General features: G+C 49.7%; 1 pseudogene; it reads right to left on the minus strand.

The window, feature by feature from the left end:
- Positions 1-894: 894 nt before the first annotated feature.
- On the minus strand, positions 895-2,336 carry LOC133548238 (transcriptional activator Myb-like; annotated as a pseudogene).
- Positions 2,337-6,183: the final 3,847 nt, after the last annotated feature.

Consider the following 6,183-nt stretch of genomic DNA (forward strand, 5'->3'; position numbering starts at 1 on the left):
TACACTGAGTGTGCATGGCAAACAGACTGCATGGGGATCGGCCAATTTCGCTTGGTGTGGAGAACTTCGACTTCAACTTCTAATCCTCTTCCCGTCTCCAGAGTGTTTCTCCAAGGTGGCGTTTACCAGGCTTTGCCATCATGCCATCGTAATCGTGCTCATACATCTCAGCCTCTTCCTCATCTTCCTCACTGCTGTAAACACTGTTTCTTGGCTGCTGAGTCATGTTACTCACTTTCCCCGGTGTGCTTCCTCTCAATTGCTTCTGTTTGCTCTATATCAGCGCTAGGTTTGTTCACCACCAAAGGAGCGCCATACCTGAATTCACCACCAAAGTGTTCCTACTCTTCTCAATTGGTACTCACACGGGAAGCAGAGCTGCTCGCTCTGCCACTGCATGTATTCGCCGTCGTAACACTCTGGATTTCCCCAGGAATGTCCAACAGCGTACGAGTCTGTCGCTCCCTGCGTCATCAACGGTCAATTGCTTCCTCCTGTCGTCCTCCATTCGTTCAAAATGAAGTCACTGAGGTCCGTAAGACCCAAGCTGCGAAAAGGTGCATGGGCCAGCCGCACTTCGCCTCCTTTCCATCAAACTCCTTTTCTTCAGGAGTGAGGGCCTCCTCAACGCTGCCGATTGGCTGCCCAGGTGATTTGTGTGCTCCTATTCGGCGGTAAAACTGTCATTCAAATAAAAACTGTGCTCGACAGGTTTAGGCAATTAGGTCCATTTTTTACTACAGGGTAAAAGTAACGTTATAACTCAGCGCGCTCAAACAAAACCAAATCTATAAAACCAATCAATAAAAAGCATGCACATAATATCAACAAAATCAATTAACTTCACTTCTACCCTGTGACATCCCCTTTATACTTTTTTGGTAGCAGTCCCTGCTACATCATGTGCTTCAGTCTCTGTACCACACTGGGGTCTGTCCGAGGTTTGTCCTTGTGGAGCATCGTGGGAGAACTTCTGGTTCCATGTTTACAGGGGGAATGGCTACCGGGTCAGGAAAAAATCAAAAAATCAATGGCGAGTTGAGCCCTTGGGTCACTGTAGCTGGCCTAACGGCTGGTGGAGGTGTTTCTGCTGGGGGTCATTACACACCTTCAGTCGGTTTCTGTGGATTGTCTGTGCACGGCCACCATTTTCTGGCTGAACCCTGTGTACCACCTCTGTGTCTCCCACCTGTTCCAGAATGACATATGGCTCGGGGTTCTTCTATGTAGGTAAATCCCTCTCCCCTGTGTATTTCTGTCCCGTACCCACACTCTCTCCCCAGGTACGAGAGGGAAAGCTCTCACCTTCTTTTCAAACTGTTTCTTGTTTTTGTGAGGCTGCGTCATCCATTCTTTTCCTAGCCAGACCATAGGCCAGGGAAAACCTCTGTTGGTGATCTTTCACCCACCCACCCATATCATGCTTCAACTGTTGGCACCTACGCTTAACCCCATATCTACTGGGAGACGCAGGTGTCACCCAAACATTAGGATGGAGGGCGTATAAAAGATTGTACTGTGTGTGGTTATTGTATGCATGTGCCAACTCCAGCAAGTACTCAGGCCAATGATTCTGCTTAGCTGTCTCTAGGCAGCGGAGCATACTTAGCAAAGTTTGATTAAAACGCTCTGCACTGCCATTACATGCAGGGTGGTGCGGGAACGTCATGAGGTGGCTGCTGGGCTTTGTGTAGCCATGACCAACAGAGAGCAGCGAGCTGGTGCTTTTGGCCGCACCCTGCAAGTAGCCCCCTGCTCCACCTTGCGCCTCATGGTGGAGTTCCAATTGTGCTTTATGAAATTGTCGGTCCTGCCGGGGAGCAGCTAAGTGATCTCGGCCCAGCGGTTGCCTGACTTCTTGTCACCTGGTAGATGATGTGGTCCTCCTCCTCGGTCCACGAAGTCTTCTTCACCTCCGTGTTAAGGTGGTTGTGCCATCGCTCACAGCACTGCTTGCCAAAACGGCCCTTCAGGTGCTGGGCGATAACCGACCAGCGCTTGGCACCATACTTTTGAACCAGCTCTATTACCCGCTGGTCTTTTCCTTTGGTCCAGGGTCCTTTAATTAATTGTGGGTTAAGAACATATTGCCATCTGTGCTCATAGTCCACATCTGTACGGTTAAATAGTAAACTTGCAATTACTTTCCAGTCTTCTGATCCATGAAACTTGACAAGCTTCTTCAACTTCTCATCCTCTACCCGTGTTCAGGGCGGTTTCCCAAGGTGGCTTTTACCAGACTTGGCCATCATGCCGTCGTAATCGTGCTCATACATCTTAGCCTCTTCTTCATCCTCCTCACTGCTGTAAACAGTGTTCCTCGGCTGTCGAGTCATGTTAGTCACTTACCCTGATGTGCTGCCTCTCAAGCTGCTTATGTTTGCTCATACTTTCACTATCACTGTTTGTACTCCCGGAGCGCCATACCTGTATCCACCACCAAAGTGTTCCTACAATTCTCAATTGGTAGTCACACAGGAAGCAGAGTTGCTCGCTCTGCCACTGTGTGTATTCCCCGTCGCTACACTCTGGATTTCCTCAGGACTGTCCAACAGCATCCGGGTCTGTCGCTCCCTGAGTCGTCAACGGTCAATTGCTTCCTCCTGTCGTCCTCCAAGCGTTCAACGTGAAGTCAACGAGGTCAGAAAGACCCGAGCTGCGAAAAGGTGCACAGGTCAGCCGCACTCTGCCTCCGTTCCATCAAACTCCTTTTTTTCAGGAGTGACAGCGCACCTCACCGCTGCCGATTGGCTGCCCTGGCCATGTGTGTGCTCCTATTGGGTGGTAAAACTCACTCAAATAAAATCAGGGCTTGACAGGTGCAGGCAATTAGGTCCATCAGTGACTACAGGATTGAAGTAATGTTAAAACTCAGCACCCTCAAACAAAACCAAATCAATAAAACCCATCAATAAAGAGCATGCACATAAAACCGACAAAAACAATAAAATCCACTTCTACCTCTTGACATCCCCCCATACTTTTTTGGTAGCGGTCCCTTCTACATCATGTGCTTAATTTTCTATACCACACCAGGGTCTGATTTAGGGTCAGGGAAAAATCCAAAAATCAATGGCGGGTTAAGCCCTCGGGTCTTTGTAACCAGCTTAATGGCTGGTGAAGGGGTTTTTGCTGGGTTAGCCGTACACACCTTCAGTGAGTTTCTGTCGATTGTCTGTGCACGGCCAACTTTTTCTGGCTGAACCCTGTGTACCACCCTTATGTCTCCCACCTGTTCCAGAGTGACATATAGCTCGAGGTTCCACCAAGTAGATAACTTCCCTCTCCCTTGTCTATTTCTATCCCGTACCCACACTCTCTCCACAGGTACGAGAGGGGAAGCTCTCGCCTTCTTGTCAAACTGTTTCTTGTTTTGTGAGGCTGCGTCATCCATTATTTTCCTAGCCACACCATAGGCCAGAGAAAACCTCTGTTGGTGATCTTTCACCCACCCACCCATATCATGCCTCAACTGTTGTGGTCCTACGCATAACCCCATATCTACTGGGAGACGCAGGTGTCGCTCAAACATGAAGAAGGAGGGGGTATAATCGATTGCACTGTGTGTGGTGTTATTGTATGCATGTGGAAACTCTAGCAAGTACTCAGGCCAATGATTCTGCTTACCTGTCTCCAGGGAGCGGAGCATGTTTAGCAGTTTGATTAAAACGCTCTGCACTGCCATTACCTGCAGAGTGGTGCGGGAACGTCATGAGGTGGCCGCTGGGCTTGGTGTTGCCATGACCGACAGAGAGCAGCGAGCCTGTGCGTTTGGCCGCACTCTGCAGGTAGCCCCCTGCTCCACCTTGCACCTCATGGCGGAGTTCCAATGGTTCTTTATGGCATTGTCGATCCTGCCAGGGAGCAGCTTAGCGATCTCGGCCCAGCGGTTGCCCAGCTTCTTGTCACCTGGTAGATGATGTGGTCCTCCTCCTCGGTCTACGAAGCCTTCCTTACTTCAAGGTTAAGGTGGTTGTGCCATCGCTCACAACACTGCTTGCCAATACGGCCCTTCAGGTGCTAGGCGATAACTGACCAGCGCTTGGCACCATACTTTTGACCCAGCTCTATTACCCGCTGGTCTTCTTCTTTGGTCCAGGGTCCTTTGATTAATTCTGGGTAAAGAACCTTTTGTCATTTGTGCTCACAGTGCTCATCTGTACGGTGAAATAGTAAAATTGCAATTACTTTCCAGTCTTTTGATACATGAAGCGTGAAAAGCTTATTCAACTTCTCATCCACTTCCCGTGTCCGGAGCGCGTTCCCAAGGTGGCTTTTACCAGGCTTTGTCATTATGCCATCGTAATCGTGCTCATACAGCTCAGCCTCTTTCTCATACTCCTTACTGCTGTAAACACTGTTTCTCGGCTGCCGAGTCATGTTACTCACTTTTTCCGGTGTGCCACCTCTCAAGCTGCTTCTATTTGCTCGTACTTTCACTATCAGCGCCCGGTTTGTTCTTCTGGAGCGTGATATCTGTATTCACCACCAGAGTGTTCCTACTCTTCTCAATTGGTACTCACACGGGAAGCAGAGCTGCTTTCTCTGCCACTACATGTTTCCCTGTCGCAACACTCTGAATTTTCCCAGGACTGTCCAACAGCGTACGGGTCCATCGCTCCCTGCGTCATCAACAATTAATCGCTTCCTCCTGTTATTCTCCATGCGTGCAACGTGAAGTCACCGAGGTCCAGAAGACCCGAGCTGCAAAAAGTTGCTCGGGCCAGTCGCCCTTTGCCTCCGTTCCATCAAACTGCTTTTCTTCAGGAGTGACGGCGCTCCTCACCGCTGCCGATTGGCTGCCCTTTTCATGTGTGTGCTCCTATTCGGTGGCAAACTGTCACTCAAGGAAAATAAGGGCTCGACAGGTGCAGGCAATTAGGTCCATCAGTGACTACAGGATTGAAGTAACGTTAAAACTCAGCATGCTCAAACAAAACCAAATCAATAAAACCAATCAATAAAGAGCATGCACATATAACCGACAAAAACTATAAATCCACTTTTACCTCTTGACATTCCCCCCCATACTTTTTGGGTAGCGGTCCCTGCTACATCATGTGCTTCAGTCTCTACACCATACCGGGGTCTGATTTGTCCTTGTTGAGCATTGTCGGAAAACTTCTGGTTCCATTTTTACAGGGGGCATGGCTACCGGGTCAGGGAAAAATCCCAAAATCAATGGCGGGTTGAGCCCTTGGGGCTTTGTAACCGGCCTAATGGCTGGTGAAGGTGTTTCTGCTGGTTTAGCCGTACACACCTTCAGTGAGTTTCTGTCTATTGTCTGTGCACTGCCACATTTGTCTGAGTGAACCCTGTTTGCCACCCCCGTGTCTCCCACCTGTCCCAGAATGACATATGGCTCGGGGTTTCACAAAGTAGATAACTTCCCTCTCCCTTGTGTATTTCTATCCCGTACCCACACTCTCTCCCCAGGTACGAAAGGGAAAGCTGTCACCTTCTTGTCAAACTGTTTCTTGTTTTGTGAGGCTGCGTTATCCATTCTTTTCCTAGCCAGTCCATAGGACAGGGAAAACCTCTGTTGGTGATCTTTCACCCACCCACCCATATTATGTCTCAACTGTTGGGGTCCTACGCCTAACCCCATATCTACTGGGAGACGCAGGTGTCGCTCAAACATGAAGAAGGAGGGGGTATAACCGATTGCACTGTGTGTGGTGTTATTGTATGCATGTGGAAACTCTAGCAAATACTCAGGCCAATGATTCTGCTTAGCTGTCTCCAGGGAGCGGAGCACATTTAGCAAAGTTTGATTAAAACGCTCTGCACTGCCATTACCTGCAGGGTGGTGCGGGAACGTCATGAGGTGGCTGCTGGTCTTGGTGTCGCCATGACTGACAGAGAGCAGCGAGCCTGTGCGTTTGGCCGCACTCTGCAGGTAGCCCCCTGCTCCACCTTGCGCCTCATGGCGGAGTTCCAATGGTTCTTTATGGCATTGTCGGTCCTGCCGGGGAGCAGCTTAGCGATCTCGGCCCAGCGGTTGCCCAGCTTCTTGTCACCTGGTAGATGATGTGGTCCTCCTCCTCGGTCTACGAGGCCTTCCTTACTTCAAGGTTAAGGTGGTTGTGCCATCGCTCACAACACTGCTTGCCAATACGGCCCTTCAGGTGCTAGGCGATAACTGACCAGCGCTTGGCACCATACTTTTGACCCAGCTCTATT

This window comes from Nerophis ophidion, linkage group LG02 (assembly GCF_033978795.1).
Source record: "Nerophis ophidion isolate RoL-2023_Sa linkage group LG02, RoL_Noph_v1.0, whole genome shotgun sequence".
In the NCBI taxonomy this organism is placed as follows: Eukaryota; Metazoa; Chordata; class Actinopteri; order Syngnathiformes; family Syngnathidae; genus Nerophis; species Nerophis ophidion.